Genomic DNA, 18701 nt, shown 5'->3' on the forward strand with positions numbered 1-18701 from the left:
GACTACATCTAAAACATCTAGGCAAATCAGTAACATTACGTCTCTTGTTCTGTGTCACAATTTGGTTCCCATTGTCTTAGATTTTCTCACCTTATTATAGAATTATGTTGAAAGAACCTTTACAGCCAGAAATAGCAGTAACACCAAATTCACTTGAGAAGAGAAATAGCTGATTGTGAGTGGAAAAGTAATCTCACAAACATATAGGGACCAGACAACTAATTAAAGTCTTAAGGATGAGTATATTTGGAAATAAGTATACTTGGAAATAATAACATATACCTTTCATAGTAAAAATGAGTCTTTGAACAATCTTCCCTCATGCTACCAATAAAAAGTCACAAAACTTGGAATTCCTTAAATTTCGAAAGCAATAGACATCAAAATTTCATGTTCTGCACCAACTCATCCAAAGACTTCCCCTTTTGAGTCGGACTCCAACAAATAAATTACCTTTTAGGGGATCGAAAACTGCTATTCATGCTGTTTTGTCTCTTGGTTTTTATGATCCAGAAATACTCAATGTTTTGATAACCATGAAGTTCTTAGAATCAACAGTATTTTTGACTGGTGAGAAAATTTTTCAAGGATACATATGTGGATTTATCTCTTGGAATGAATCCATAATGTGAGAATATTTGTGTCCCATGTGAATATGCAAAAAAGGGTTTTCACTTTGAAAAGAGTTTCAATAATTGGATGGATTGTATGATCCACCTTATGATTATCAGTCAATTTCTATTCCAAACTGCCTGGGTATTTGCTTAATGGATTTGAAAATAAGTGTCAATCATGACACAAATAAAAGTTATGTACAGGCTCAATAAATAAATGACTTCTCAACACAGAGGATTATTTTCACAAACAGCCCATAAGTCAGGTAACACAAAAAGACATGCTTGAGTATGTTTCAGACTTAAAGACAGAGCAACTACCTTCAATTGGGCAGCATAGTTAATGTAATGTCCTCCATAATTAGTCATTCCTCTCTTGGGAATAAGTAAGGTGATAAATGGCTAAAATTACTTTCACTTGTTAAGGATGTTGGATGAGTTTCCTTATCTATATGTTTTAGTAGGGTGAAAAGATAAAAGAAGTCTTTTCCCACACAGGCCTCAGATTCTGAAACCAGGATAAGGCAAACTAAGATACTAAGGTAATTTAAGTATAATGTATTTGTATATATTTTGTTCCCATATTATCTCTAGTTTTAGATCTTAAACCATAAAATTCCTAGAAAAAATAACTTAAGCAGTAAGCTCCATGATATCAGCATTGGCAGTAAATTTTTGGAGCTGACTCCAAACGCAAATGTAACAAAAATAAAAATAAGCAAGTGGGATAATATCAAACTAGAAAATTTCTTCACATCAAAGAAACCATCAATGAAATTGAAAGGCAATGTACTAAATGGGAGAAAATATTTGCAAATCATATATCTAATAGGCAGTTAATATCCAAATTACATAAAAAAAAACCTCAAACAACTCAATATCAAAAAAAAAATCTGATTAGAACAGTATTAGAGGATCTAAATAGACATTTTTTTTTCCCAACGAAGACATCGTAATGGTCAACAGCCACATGAAAAAATGTTCAGCATTAGTAATTATCGAGGAAATGCAAAATCAAAACCACAATGACATATCACCTCACACCTGTCAGAATGACTATTATCAAAAAGATAGAGAGGATGTGGAGAAAAGAAACACTCACACTGTTGGTGGAATTGTAAATTGGTGCAGCCACTATAGAAAAGCATATGAAAACTCTTCAAAAAATTAAAAATTGACCTACCATCTGATCCAGCTACTACATGTTTGGATATTTATTTTAAAAATTGCCAAAACATTTATTCAAAAATTAATGCATCATTGTTTATTGCAGCATTCTATACAATAGCCAAGACTGCAAATAACCTATGTGTCCATTGATGGATGAATGGACAAAGAAGATGCGGTATATATACACAAGACACTACTCAGCCATTAAAAAGTAAAGAAATTTTGGCATTTGCGACGACATAGATGGATCTCGAGGGCATTATGCTAAATGAAATAAGTCAGACAAAGACAAATACCATATGATTTCACTTATGTGTGGAATCTAAAACACAAAACAAACAAATCAAAATAAAACTCAAATACAGAGAATAGACTGACCATTATCAGAGGGGAAAGGTGTTGGGGGATGCTGAAATGGGATCAATTGTAAGGTGACAGATGCTAACCAGACTTACTGCAGTGATCACTTTGTAATTCATACAAATATTGAACTATTATTCTGCACACCTGGAACTAATAGTTATATAATAATTTTACCTTAACAAAAAATTAACATGTATTGTTTCCACATACAAATGCAGAGAAAGAATAACAAAGAGGACATCTAGTACACTTAAATTGTTTAAATGTATTTCAATGGCTATTTATAAATTAAGGAACTACAAACTCAAAATTATAAATGTGTGAAATTTAGACCTATATAGGGAAAACACGTAGCAGGCCAGTAATTATGACTTAATTGACCATTTTTATGGCCTTTTACATGAATGTTTACTTCGCCATTGAAAAGAGTCAATAGACGCTGATGTAGGTTGTCAATAATTTAACAGGAAATTTTCCTTGTTTGTTTGTGGATAGACTGTGAGGCTAATAAAACCAATTGAGTTCTTTTGTCTTTGATACCTTGAATACTTATTTTGCTCATATGCACCTCCTGCAATTGAGAACAACCTTCCTAGTAAATATAGATATATTAGTTTCAGGCATGAAGCCAGGGAATTTTTATGTAGGCTTGTCACATCCTAACTAAAAGTCAGGCAGTTAGCAACTGGATGCATATAAATAAAAGAAAAATATATTCAGGCCAAAAAGATAAAGAGAATCATCTGTTGTCTTTTAAAAATCTGTTTCCAATTAAAATTGATTTATTTTTTAAATTATAAACAAAACTAACTAATGTATTTTTAGATTTGATTTCTGAGACTTTTCTGGGGAAAAAAAATGGTATTTAATCATAACTGTATCTTTCCTGAGGATCATGGGACATCTTTGTCAGTAACATATTGCAGAGAATGTATACAATATGTCATATAAGCCACACTTAAACTATAAATCATATGTTGTGTGTGAACGAAATGCCATCAAATGATCCGTACAATTTCTGAACCTCTCAAGTAGAAAAAAAATAAGTGAAGGATAAACAAAAAATGTCTTATTATCCCTACTAATCTGATTTTGTAAACACAAATGCTTGACTACTGCCAATGAACAAAAATATTAAAATGGTAAAATCATGACTCTTGTAACAATATACAATAAACGTATGTAAAAGACTTTAATTAATGAGAAGATCCATAAAATGCTTCAGTTGGTCAAAGGAAAATTAAAATATCACATATACAGGTAAAAATAAATAAATAAAAGGAAAACTAAAATGAATACATGTAGGCACAAACAGGATGTGATGACCTTTTTATGAGATTTCAGAATCTGGGTGACATTCATTAACCCCACAGCTGAAGAACAATTCATTAGTAATTCTGTTCTCTGCTCTTTTTGGATTCTATTGCAATCACTCTACTTAACCAAATATTCCAATTTTCTCAATTTCTGCTTGTGTGCATCTCAAAGCCACTTTTTAAATTTAGTTTGAAGTTGTTCATTTTGGGGCTTTCGATGTGGTCAAGGTTAGGGTGCTCCAACACAGAATGCCCAGATTTAGAATTGTTTCATCAGAGTAACTTGAGAAGTTTAATTGGGAAAGGACCTTATACAGCACCTATGTAATAAATACCCTTATTTTGCAGTGAAAAAGCCAAGGCCAGGATAACATAATGTCTTACTTCAAATATCCTAAATTTCAGTTTAATGGCCACTATACCAAGCCAAATAGGAGGAATTCTCATTTAAATAACCATACAAGATTTTACTGATCATGTGTAAAAAGAACATTTAGAAGTTATACTGTTTGTCCTGTTTAAAAATAACTTATATCTCATAGAATATTTGTCTTCATGAGATCTTAAAAGTATTTATTTTGAAGTCAATGATCAAAATATGTAAGCTATCAGTGAATGATGACAAAATTTTATAAATAAAACAAAATCATATTAGTGAAGTTAATGGAGAAGTCTATATTTTTTCAGATATAGTTTCATTAATTGAATAAATCTCTTTTTGAATTAAATCTATAAATTATCTAAAATGTAAGAATATAACTTGATAGCACTGGATTGCATAGATAGATCCATGCCTGGATCTACTGATTTCATTAATTCTACTTTGTCCTGCTTTTCACCATTAAACTTTGCTGTGTAACTGATTTACTTGAATATGTTTGGCTAATAATTTTGAAAACCTAAAAAAAAAAGTACAATTAAAATTTGCAGACGAAAGTCAACAGAGAACTCTTGGAATAATGAAATTATTTTGTTGATTTATTTTCTGTCTCTTTAGAATCTAAAATCCATTTAAGGTAGAAACTTTTGTCAAGTTAATTCACAATTCTATCCCTACACTTAGAAAATTGTCTAGCATGTTCAGGTGCTAAATAAAATTTTGTTGAATTAGCAACTAGATATTTTTAATGATTAGAGCAATCAATTGACTTATCTCTACCTACATTACTTTACTCATATATAACAATATTTTAATATATCAAATAATATTGAACATCTGAGACTAAAAAAAAATATTTGAGTTCCTCAAAATGAAAGCAACATGTGAATCTCAGATATGTCACATGCTGCCTACTAAATTTATTTAGATTAATTTCAAATCGAGACAATCTGATGTAGTGCAAAAACTGTGTCAAAAGACTTCCATCTATTTTTGTCTAACAGAATAGTAAATAGATTTTCATGACAATATTTCTCCTGGCAACATGGTGAACATTCCTAAAGCACACTAAACATTGGCAAACACCAGTCTCAGAATATGACATGGAACAAGAAGTGCAATATTTTTCATTGTGCCCAAAGAAAGCAGCGTTATGACTGCAAGGATAGTTATGGTTGTCAGACTAAGCAGATTTTAACAGAAGAAGGTCAAACTACAAAGGAGATTGTTATGAGGTTTAGTGGTCATTAACAGATATGAATGTTTGGACTGGAAGGAGATGATGACAGAAAAATCAACATCATCTAGTTCTAAGCTTCATATATATATATTTTTTTTAGATAATAAAATATTGTGGTTATATTTTAAAAATACAGTATGTAAAGTTTATTCAAGAACTCTTTGAAGGTATCTTTTCTTCTAAAAGAAGAAATATTCTCAGAAAGTATAACAAACTGATATTCTATAATCAGAAAAAAAAAATCAGATTTCTTTAATTATTTTAGTATCCAGGAGAGTTTGGTAAAGATGATTTCTTTATATGTTTTCCCACCATACAATTACATACATAAATTTAATCACACACACACAAGAACACATAAGCACCAGGGTAGGTCACACATATACTTTATTCTTTTTTAATTTTAAACTTGAAACCTATACCTTATCTCCCATTAAACAGAAAAGCTTTCTGCCATTAATAGAAACACTAGCTGTACAGATATAAATATTCTGTCCTTTACTCAAGGACATTGTATTAGAATCCTGTAAAGCGGGGAAATAAGAACACATTAGAATATTAGTGATAACAGAATATTCAAGAAAAAAGATGATGCACTTTTGACTTCATAAATTGAAGAGAAAAAAATTGTTAGAAGTAAAGTAATAAATGCCAAGTTGCTATTAAACATAGGCTGCCCTTTATGGTTCTCAGAAGATTGGGAAAAAAAAAAACATCAGTAGTGTATCTAATAGCATGTCTGGAATAATTACTAAAATGTAATTTCCATCCACTGACTTCATTATATTTTGTTGGATACCTACTTTCATTCCAACAATAGAATCTGAAGTAAAATAATACTACAATAACAGATAAAAAAAAGAAATTCAATTCTGAGCAATCTAGAAAACTTATACCAATCAAATATTACTTCCTTCTTCTGTATTCTTTCCTTCAAAAACTCTGCTGCAAAACTTAATATTTGAAATGGATATACAAAATACACATTGACATGATTGGTATGCTAATCTCTTTTCATCAAAATAGATCACAGATATCTGTAAAAATAAAAAGACAAATTATTTTTATATGATTATATTTTTTATTAAATGATTAACTTTCTAAAGAGTAGGCAGGCCAAATGCAGGTATATCTTCCCTTCATTGGAAATCAGAATAAAACTTTATTTTTACATATATATTCAACTTTTTTTGAAGTTTAATAGTGCGTATACATGTGGCTTTATTAAATAAGAATTTAGTTCCATGTTGCTGAATCTTTATAAGAATTAAGCTATATGCTTTTATTCCTGACTTATAGTATTATCAAAAAGATTATTGAGACATTTAGGTTAAAAATGCAATGTAATGGCTAGATGGAAAGCCAGAGGAGAGAAAGACCAATTGGGGGAACATTTTACAAACTATATAAAGGTCTAACCAATGTATTGTATACTTGAAACTAACAATCAAATAAAATTTTAAAAAATTATTAATATTTTGGTCTTTTTATGTCTTGATTTCTAGTTGACATAGGTGGTAATAGTAAATTTTATAACTGATTAATCTATCAGTATCCTTAATACGAAACTTATTTTTAAAGTATAAACTATTCTCAGGAACATTTGTAGTCTTACCTAATCTTCAAGTTTTCATTTTAAACATCTAGAGACATGATCACAATGGTACTTGAATTTATAATTAGATTTGACATACAGATTTCTTCTCTCTGATATAAGTTTTTTACTTAAAGAAATAATTGTCAAATTTTGGACAGTATAGAATGGATCACCCTATTTTGCCTGTGATCTCAAATTGTGTTAGGCTTGGCATTATGTACTATCAAAGCTTGTTTTCTCTCTAAGTCTCTATTTTATTAATTGAAATATCTATTTCCTATAAGTCGATGGAATAAATAATGGACTACCTAGCAATGTGGATATTTGTCAAAATTGTTAAATAAATGCCTTTCTGCAAATTCGGAGTCAGACCTACATGAGTTTTTTTTTTTTTTCAAATTAAGCAACAATAATTTGAAAGCTTTTTAAAAAAGTTCCCAATTTATAAGGTATTGTGGTCATTACCTAATTTTTCTGTTTTCTGAAGTAATATTTTCAGATATTAAATAACAAGTCATTTTTATTTGAATTCTTAGGAAGACATTAATCTCTTAAAATAATAATTCTAGAAAATGTATATAAAATTCTGGTACTTATTACAACACAATCCTAGGGTCTATTATTAACCCAGTTAATTTCTTTTCCTTATAGCAAATATTGTCTATAAATACACTATGAAATGGTGTCCAAACACACATAATGAAGACTTGCTAAGTGAAAATGATCCATGGATGATTTATCACTACATACAAATTAATTAGTTAGTAACTGTGTTCCTAAGGGGACTTGAAAATATGATTAAAGAATAATGTGAGAGATAAAACAACATAATTGCAAAAAAATATGAAAAATTTAAATAAGTTTAAAACTGGTAATAGTTGGTAATATTCATGTGTCTCAAAAGTCAGCTAAACCATCCCTCTCTCTCTCCCTTCTCTTTCTCTCTCTCTGAGGATGCATAGCAATTTTTTTCTTATCTTCAAAAAACATTTTATTTAGAATAGTTTTATATTCACCAAAAAGTTATAAAGATAGTACAGAAAGCCCTTATTCTTATACTCAAATGTGGTTTCCTGGATAATTAATTAGTGTAATATATTTGTCACAGTTAAGCTAGTGTTACTATATAATTATTAACAAATGTCCATAGTTTATTGATATATTCTTAGTTTTTCCCTAATGTCCTTTCTGTGTTCCAAGATCACATCCAGTATATCATATTAGTTTTAATTGTCACGTTTCCCTAGCCTCTCTTGGCTATTAGCTTCTCCGACTTTTCTTGTATTTTTGTGTTGTTGTTGTTTTTGTTTGTTTTTTGTTTTGTTTTGTTTTGTTTGTGTGTGTGTGTGTGTGTGTGTGTGTGTGTGTGTGTGTGTTTTGACAGCAGCAAAATAATAGCTTTATTGGAAAAGAGAGTAAAGCAACAGTACACTTAGATGTAGAAGCAACCCAAGCAAGAACAGGGAGGTTAAAGAGCCAGATTTTCCTTGTTTTTAATGACTTAGACAGTTTTGAAAAGTACTGGTTTTGTAAAATGTCCCTCTATTGAAACTTGCCTGATTAGTTAGGGTTACATGTTTCTGGGAGGGAGATCACATAGGTAAAGTACCATTTTCATCATATCTTATCAACATAACATCACTATTGACTTTGACCTGGATCACATGGCTGAGACAGTGTTTGTCAGTATTCTTCACCATAAAATACTTATTCTCTCCTTCCCCTATATTGTAATCTTTGGAAGCAAGTCCTCATGCATAGCCCACACTTCAGAGTGAGGAGTTATGCTCTCCCCATTGCAGGCAGACTATCTATATAAATTATTCAGAATTCCTCTATATAAATTATTGAAGTTGCCTATACTTATTTATTTGTTTGTTTATTTATTTATTCATTTATATTTACATCATATGGATTTATTGATATTTATTTTAAACTTTGAATTATAGTCCAATATTACTTTATTTTGTTGCTTAATTTGCTCCACCTTTGGCCTTTGGGAGTCCATGCTGTTGGCCTCTGTATCCTTTTATCATAGACTGAATTGTGTCCCCCAAAATTCATATGTTAAAGCCCCAATTTAATAGGATGGTATCGTTATAAGAACAGGAAGAGATACCAGAGACTGCTCTATCTCTGTCTCTGTCTCTTTCCCTTTCTCCACGTACATACAGAGAAAAGGCCATATGAAGATAAAGTGACATGTTGTCTGTTCATAACCCAAGAAGAGAGGGCTCACCAGAAACCAACCATGATGGCACCTTGATCTTCAATGTCCAGCTTCAAGACCTGTGAGAAAATAAATTTCTGGTGTTTAAGCCACTGAGTCTATAGTATTTTCTCATGGCAATCCTAGCAGACTAATATACTCAGTTATAATTTTTTTTCCCTTTTAAGCAATTCTTTATTTTCTGGCATTAAAGTTACTCCAGGGTCATCTTGTATATCCCTTACTCCAGTTCTAGAATCAGACATTTCTCCAAGGAGCTTGGGCTCTTTTTATTGAAAAATACTATCAGAATCTATTTTAAGTTTTCAATATTACTGTTGAGCAATAAAAAAATAGACACATAAAGTATAGTTCAAAAATAATGCATTGGTTCTAAGTTTTGACAGTAAAATGATTTGGGGAACTATAATTAACTTTAAGTATTATAATTAATATAAACAAAGAAGTAATAGGGAGAAGAGATACATATATATCTTAGAAATTCTATATTACGGTTGCTCTAAAAATAATTTTCTTTAAACTAATTTAAATTACCTTTCAATGAAGTCTTCAGCAAATTAGTACTTGGAATTTTACAATTTAATTATTATTATTTTTTTTTTTTTGAGGACGGCAGTCAGAGATATTGTTAAACAAGAGATACCATGTTTAACTCAGCAAAGTAACTTCTCTCAAGTTCCCTGGAATACTAAGACTTTCATCAATTTTATAGGCCACAGCTTATTTAAAAAGTTGCTCTAAAGTTTAAATATTTTTAGCATATTTCATTTAAGGTATATCATACATAACAGTAAAATGATAACAGTACATTATTTTTAATCACAGCCAATGCATTTCTGTGTATATATGTGTATATATTTCACTGTATATATCTGTGAAACTATATCTCAGAACAATGTAAAGATCATTTCCTGTTCCTCCAGAATTTTGTCTCATGCTCTTTCTGAGCCAATACCGACCCTCCCAACATAACACTGTCCTGACATCTGTCACTATTGAAAAATTTTACTCATTCTTGTATAGATGAATCATACTGTATGTATTCTTTTGCATCTGGCTTCTATCATACTACACAATTTATGTGGGATTCACTCACGTTGTTGGGTTTGCCAGTTCTTTATTTTTCATAGCCATTTAGTTCTGCCTTTATAGTATCTATGTACAGACATATTACAATAATTTTTCAAAATTCATTCTTTTTTCAATAGATACTTTTTTTTTGGAGTTTGATCTTTAATAAATAATACAGCTATGACCAGTCTTTTATCTGGATTTTGCTAGATGTAGACACTGTCAAGAATTGTGAAGTTTTGAGATTTTACAATTCTTATAGGCTAACAAGTTAGCCTGGCGCCATTTTATGGGTCAGAGATGAAGGACAATTTATGACTCACAACAAAAACAGTAGCCAGACTATTAGTATTTTTGCATCAATTCCCTGAGCCCCAATTCCAACAGAGTAACATGAAGAGGGCCAGTTGACATTCATATGTGTAGTGAATTATGTTATAGGAGAGACCTAAGCTTAGGGAACTCGAACCTTTTATACGGACAATGAGCCTGCAGGTTCTTTGCTTCAGAAGGAAACTTTTTTATCATTATTATTTTTATATTGGACAATAAGACTGTCCTTTCCTTTAGAAAAAGACATTATCTTCCAATACCATCTGCAATACAAATAACCGTGTAAAGACGGCTTGGGACAAAGGGCAGCCAGTTCTTCTACTTTCAAGATATAAAGTAGTACAAGAGACCCTTGGAGAGTTGTTTTCCTCAATTATATCCACCCCTTGTTTCTGTATTTTCTTGGCTACTAGTAAATTTTCTTGTGATTTATCTAACCAACAGAGGATAAGACCAAATTCAGCATTTAATTAAGGCTACTCTCTATTGGATGAGCAGTGAGATGAAACCAGTATGCAGCACTATTGACTTCAACCAGGTCACCCAGTCTCGGACACAACCAACAGAACAATTTCCATAAATTATCAATGTCTACCTTAGAATGCTAGACAGCTTTCTTCTTAGATTTATGTATAACCTTATCCTCTTGGCCCATGCATTAAAGCCCAAGATACGGCAGGATATATTAGTGATTGTAAAAACTCTACCTTGGCCTGCTAGTAGGAAATGTAAGACAATTTTGTTGTCCATAACAACACTGGACAGTGAGATGAGACTGATGTGAATGCCTCTCAGTTCCAAGGCAGAGTCATTGATCACTTTAGAAACAAATTTTAAACCACCTTTCCCTAATTTTAGACTTTTGTAATTAGAATATGAATAATTCCCTGCAGACTGAGTCATAAATAACAAGTCAGTTATCTGAGTCAGTTTTCCTCTTGGAAGGATCCCTTGAGTTACTAGTGCAGCCTCATTTTGATGAGATTTATGTAGTTGTCTGAGGGCTAAATGACATACTAGTGTCTTTTTAAACAAGTGAAGAATTCTCATACTATCTGTAAGAAGAAAGTCATTGTATTTTCTGGATGGAGGCAAGCTAATGTCTGACTTCCACACAAGAAGCATAGTCCTGGGGAACAAATGATGAAAATAAAATAGTGGAAAATATTTTACAATGAAAAGACAATATTGTTTATAATTGTAGGGGCCTCCTCAGTAAGGCTTATATCAGCAAGCATGACAGGTCTATAGTATCTCCAATGTGTGTTCCCATCTGGCTAGTAAGCCTTTGGGTTTCCAGTTCAGTTCATATAATTGAGTCTAGTTTTTGTTTCTGAAGGGACCTCCAGAGGGTAATCAGTCCAATTTATTCTCTTCATTCATACAACCAGCCATATGGCATTTCTTTGTCTCACACAATTAGTGAACAATGGCTGTGGAAATAGGAAAAATACAGCACATAAATCTGACAACTGATATATAATGAGGAAAATATATTTAAAAGTTACTTTGTTATATAAAATATAAAAATGACTAATAAGTAGTTGGAAAGCGATTCAAATAAATTATTTATTAGTCTAAATACAATGAAACCACAATGAAATACCACCAGATACCCACTAGAATGAATAAAAACAAAGGTTGGCAATATCAAGCATTGGCAAGGATGTGATTTAACTTAAACTCTCATGCATTGCTGGTAAGGGTAAAATTGTAAAACTGCTTGAAAGATATTTTGGCACTTTCTTATAAAGCTGAATATACACTTACCATATGACCCAGCAATCACATACTTGGGATTTTACCCAAGAGAAATAAAAATCTACACAAAAATCTATAAAAATGTTTGTAGTTTTATTAATAAGAGCCAAATCTGAAAACGATACAAATATCTATCAAGAGGTAAATGGCTAAACAAACTGTTTTCTATTCACAGAATGGAATATCGTTCAGCAAAAAACTCTGATGAATGCAAAAACATGCATGAATCTCAAACACATTGTTTGTGTAAAAGAAATTTGATACAAAGGAGGACATACAGAATAGTTCCATTTATATGGTATTTTTTTTCACAGAACAGACAAATCTTGGTAGTGGTGTGTTGGAGTTGTTGACTCATATCAACTCAAAATAGCCTGTTGTGAAAATTTCAGCATTTCTGTGAGCCAGTTGAACATAGTAACTATTAAAGATGGAATTATATAAATTTAAAATTAAGTAATATATTATTAATACTCTTTGAAATATTTGAAAGGTGTTTAATGGTGTGCTAATTCATGTTTCTTTCCAACTCTACATTCAGTGATATCACCTTGGAAGCCTAAAAATCAGCCATGGGGCCATAGCACTAGTATTTACACTATCAAAATTGGCAAACTTTACAAAATAATTTTTTTATATACGGTTTTTAAATATTTACTAACACACCACTAATCTAGTTTATAGTGATAGAAATCAGATAGATGATTGCCTAAGAAAGTGTCAGGTTGAAGATTAACTGGTAAGGAATATGAGAGAACTCTGGGGGTTTGTGGATAGGTTCCTCAGTCTTATTTGGAATATAGTGTAACTTACAGTATGCATATATTTGTCAAAACTGATTAAAATAAGGAGGGGATAGGTTAGAGCTGTGCTATAACAATAAAATAAAATAAAGCGAAGTATAGGTTTGGGGATATTTACCATGATGTTAGATGAACACTGAAATAGCAGCCATTTTGGCAAAGCATAACATCTAGGAAACATATAAGTGTTAATATTTGTTTTTTAAAGATCATTGACTCATTAGATCTTTCATGAGACAATGGGATCCTTCAGAGTTGGTTAAGCACATAAACTTATGACTAAATTTTTTGCTAGAATTCAACTAAAGCAAATATGCATTACTTGTGGTACTTTTCTACAGAGGTAACTAGACTTAGGCTCCAGAATTAGGTTTGAATCCAAGAGAGGTAAATATTTAATCTGATAAAATATCAGAAAAGAGAGTCAATTTAAACAATGGATGGAGGAGTTCCAAGTTCATCCCTAAAATACCACATACAAGAGATACAATGAAAAAAAAAAATGCCCCAGAGTATTCACATGCTGAGGCTGTCTGTATAATGCCAGCTTTGAAACTGGAAAGACAGGAAGGGCTAGATTTTCAGTTGAATTTGCCATGGATTGAAGCAGAGATGATAAATTAGGTGGGGACTAATATTACTTTTTTAAATTAAATGTAGTAGTTATTACTTTGATGGCACTCAATAAACCATATCTCTCTGTATTCATACCCATTTGTAGTCCCAACCCACAATGATTTTGGGGTTGGCCATATGAAACTAGCTGTGCCAAGGTACATCAGCAAGCCTGATGAATGTGAAAGCTGGATAAATATGTTGATGTTTGTACATTTGGAACAATCCTTCCTGGAACTAAACCATTATGATGTGAGGAGTCTAAGAAGTCACGTAGAGTGGCCCAGGTGAAGGGTTACTAAAGCCACTGACAATGATTCTAGCTGATCTTTCACCTGGAGGCAACCACAACTGCCAAACATGAGAAAGGCCATGTTTAACTTTTTAGCTATATGACGATGTGAACCTGCTCAACACACTAAAATCTGAGAAATAAGAGTTTTTGTTTGAAACTACTAAGTTTTTGATGGTACATTGTTATCCAGTAGTATAAAACAGAAATGGCATATCCTTATTTGAGAATTATGTTAGCCTTACTTTTATTACTGATATACCTGCTATAAGTCAGATAGAATACAGTACAGTAAATATTAAGAAATAATTTACCTAAGACTATAAGCAATATTTTAATATTTACTCCATTATAGTTTATATTTTTGAAAAAAAAAAATCTTTGACTGTGAGCAAGAATTGACAATTTCCGAAAAGCATTTCCTACAAGCAAAAATATATTAACCCTAAAAATAAGTACTGCACAATGTCCTACAGATTTAGAAATAGTTTTCTTTAATGGCATACTAAAAGATGTTTTTCAGTTGAAAGAAATGTTCATTGAGGGTTATTGGTTAGCTTATGAAAAGATGCAAACATTTTTTAAAAAGGAGACTCTCTTGATTCTTAATCTATTTTGAGACAATCAAAATAAACTTTAAAACCTCTCATGTTCCTAAAACTTATGGACCTTGGTCTCAGAGGGGTTTATGGAAACCTGATGTCAAAGGCAAGAGATATAAAAACAAAAATAAATAAATGGGTCTACATCAAACTAAAAAGTTTCTGCACAGCAAAAGAAACCATTAGCAAAACAAAAAGGCAAACACAAATGGAAAGAGATATTTGCAAATGATACTTTGGGACTAATATCCAAAAAACATAAATAAATTATACAACTCAATAACAAAAATAGAAACAATTTGATTAAAAAATGGGCAGAGGACCTGAATAGACATTTTTCCAAGAAAGACATACAGATGGCCAACAGATGTATGAAAAGATGCTCAACTTCATTACTTATCAGGGAAATGCAAATCAAAATCACAATAAGATACCACCTTGCACTTTTTAGAATGGCTATCACTAAGACAAGAAATAACATGTATTAGGATGTAGAATAGAGAATTCTTGTACACTGCTAGTAGGAATGTATATTAGTACAGTCACTAGGGAAAACAGCATGAAGATTCCTCAAAAAATTTAGAATAGAGCTACCATATGACCCAGTAATCCCTCTTCTGAGTATCTACCCCCCAAAATTGAAAGTACTTATATTGAATCCTAGCTCCAATCCTATACATTTCAAGTTATAATTGCAAGATATGTGCACACATTTTGATGGCTTTAGGACTGCTAAGGATCAAATATTGTAACTGACTCATTTACAAATCCAAAAGTTCATTAGGAAATTGAGACAGAAAACCTCAAATACAAAGGGAAATTAATTCAGGTCCTCATAAGCACTAATATTCATTTCATATAGTTTTTAAAATATAATTAATCTTAGTATTAAGATTAACCTAATCTTAATAAAAGGAATATTAGGTTAATAAGATTAGGTTAATCTTAATACTAAGGTGAATCAATTAGGTTAATCATATTAACCTAATAGTCCTTTTAATTAGTCAGAAATAGATTTTTGATCATGAAATGGGTTGTTAGCTTATTATCTGCTGATGTCCTTTTAAATTAAATAATTTATTTTTAACATTTAATTCATTAGTACTATATCCAAATTAAATGTGTGGAATAAAAATTTGAATTCCCTTTGTTTTACTCTCATTAGGTCTTATCTGTGAGCTAATTTCTTCAGTTTATCCTTAATAAGTATGTACTATCTCCCCAAGCAACTGAAATGTTGATAACAACGTATTACAAAAATTATATATGATCCACTATGTACTGACAATTACTTAATAATAAAGTTGAAATTGTAATTTCCATGTTCTTATAACAATGGGAGAATTACTTTGTTGAGCGATGGGCTAACTTGTATTTATTTTTATTTAAAGCTGTAAACCAAACTTGTACACATGAAAGGTTATTTAACATACTTCCCTGAAAAAGGATTTCCTTGAACATCTGGCTTTTTAAATTCAGAGGAATATCACTCGAATTATTTTGTGTACCTCTCAGGGTTTGGTCTTTTTTCATATATTTAGGAGAAATATTAGGGAACAGCTGGAAATAATGAAAGCAGAAAACAGAAACCAGAGAGGGAAAGGACCTGTTAAAGCAAGTGCTTTGTTCCCCTGCCACTGCAGGTAGTGTAACGGATGAAGAATGAAGAGCAAAAAGAGAAGCAGGAGAGGGTATAGATAATAAAGGTTTATACAAAGCACAGTCAGCTGGTAAAGAATTCAAGCTGGCATAAGCCAGAGCTGAAACCGATGTTCATACAGGTTGACTGGCATAACAGACTTTAGGGATCTGAGCCACCACTTGAGGCGAAATCAGATAACATTTTAGCTTTAGGTTTTTAAGACGTGATGGTTTCACTTGCAAACAGAAGTGAGCCCTGTGGAACTCTACTGGAGGAGATGATCAGTGTGTTCATTCATTCAGATACACCCATGTATAAATATACTAATGGCCAAAGAAGGGAGCTAGAAAGTCACTAAATCTTTATTGTTCCGATATTTTACTGAAATTTAAGCATTATAACAAGGATTTTCTTGTTTTCATACTTTAAAATTATTCAATTTCACATATTTTATTACTGTTTATTTATTTAGAGTTAATTTTTTTTTAATTTTATCATTCAAGAGATAATTTTCAATGTTTATTTCTTATAAAATTGACATCACTTTACTCTGTGTTATAAACTGCTTTTGTCATTTAACAGTATAGGCATGATTATTATATTTAAATATAAAGGTTTGCCTGGTTCTAAGTAATGTCAAGGTCAGAAGTAGTCTTGCTTACCTGATCTAATTACCCTTTGGTTGTCTATTTTTTTTCCCCATTGCATTTCAACTTACTTTTGACACATTAGTGTCATGGAACTAAACTCCTGAGACACACCCATGTACGTTTTCAAATAGTTTAACTCTTAGAACATAAGTCACTAAACCTTTATTGTTCAGATATTTTACTGAAATTGAGGCATTTTAACAATGATTTTCTTGTTTTCATATTCTAAAATTATTCAATTTCACATATTTTAAAGGATCACCACAGGGTTCATTTATACCATCTAATTATTTTAACTTAGAGTTCTTGGAAAAGAATGTACTAGTTTTCTAACTGCTAACTCAAACCTCTCTTTATAATATAACACAATAAATACTTTCATATCTGTTATGAGTATAGCAATGTGTTATAAGCTAGCAGTACATGATGACTAGAAGAGACACTTTAACTACACACACTGTATTTAAAATATAGGAGTAAAAGAAATAAAACCAGTGACTGAAAACAAAGTGTTGTGAATATAATGACATAGGGGGAGTGGGAAAACTCTCACTAGGGGGACCTAGCTCAGTCAAGGGTAGGTCTTCATAAGTTAGTCATTTTTAATCTCATTTTTAAGATTAAATTTGATAAGTAAACTACTTAAAACAGTTTCTGGAACATAGTAAAAACTCATAAAATATGTGTTTGTATTAGTATTAGTAATTGTCATGCTCTGAAACATTTATAAAGATTGAGATTTGGGTGGGGCATATTAAAATAATGTTAAAAAGAAGAAACTATTTGATATTTTCAGTTGGTTTCCAGAGGTAGTATTTAAGAAAACATATATCTTCGCTTAGAAAGTGGGAAGGAAATATGTGATTTTTAGTCCCAAACTTACCACTTTGGGGGGTGTGTGTGTGTGTGTGTGTGTGTGTGTGTGTGTACACACCATATATTCTTTAGCACAAATCTATTACTGGGGTTCCTGAGTTATATTTTTAAATATGATGTTTTAATACATCTTTAGTCACATCCTACAAGTTTCTTTTAATGTTTATAGATGAAGTACTCTCAGTAAGCCATTTCTTGGACCCCTACCATTCTTGCTGATTGACTCAACATTCATTTCAGAGAGCATTACTAAAACCTTTAGTGATACTGAATCTGGCCAGCCAGTTTCTAATAAGGGTTTTCTTAACTCCAGCAATCAGAAAGCTACACGCGTAAATCCTAAAATACTAGAACTAGCAAAACCAATACTGCAATTTAAAAGTTAAATTCAAAATGTAACAATTATAAAAAGTTAAACCTGATTTAATTTAATATTCAGGTGAGGAGAAATAGCTCCCTTTTTTTCCATAAAGATTAAAACTCTAAAGGTAGCTACAGCAGAATTATCTAGGAATGCCACAGGCAAAATATTTATTAACAATATGAATCAATAATTAAAATTAAAAAGGGGTCCATTGAGTTTGATCTCAAGTATAAATAAAAACCAATGCTTAAGTTTTAGCATAATTTTACTTTTCATATATAATTCAAAACACATATTTGTGAAAATAAAACAACTATGTTTTAAAACAGAAAAATGAAAATTTAAATAGAATAACTGCAATTATGGAAATGAGCCAATTAAATCTTTTCTTACGAGGGCTCAATCAGGTTTGTTATCTAATACTAATTATACTAATGAGATTGTTAAAACATAATTAAAATTATCACAATACATTTTTGATGATTTAATTAAATTATTATTTTACAGTTTAATGAAATGTTCAGTGATAAACTAAAATTATATTACTATGTACTAAAAAATGAAATACCTCCAAATTGGTGCCAAACATGTGTATATAATAAAATGGTTCAACCCAGTCTACTTTGTATGCTACATATATTTGATTTTATCACTGAAATATCAAAATAGATTTTCCATATTCAGATGCATTAATGATTATGCATGAAGAATAGGAGGCTTTTGTTTATTAGATTAAGTTACAGATATGGAAAAGAGTTTCAATGAAAGGAACTAGTTGTAAAA

This window comes from Rousettus aegyptiacus, unplaced genomic scaffold (assembly GCF_014176215.1).
Source record: "Rousettus aegyptiacus isolate mRouAeg1 unplaced genomic scaffold, mRouAeg1.p scaffold_m13_p_2, whole genome shotgun sequence".
Taxonomy (NCBI): domain Eukaryota; kingdom Metazoa; phylum Chordata; class Mammalia; order Chiroptera; family Pteropodidae; genus Rousettus; species Rousettus aegyptiacus.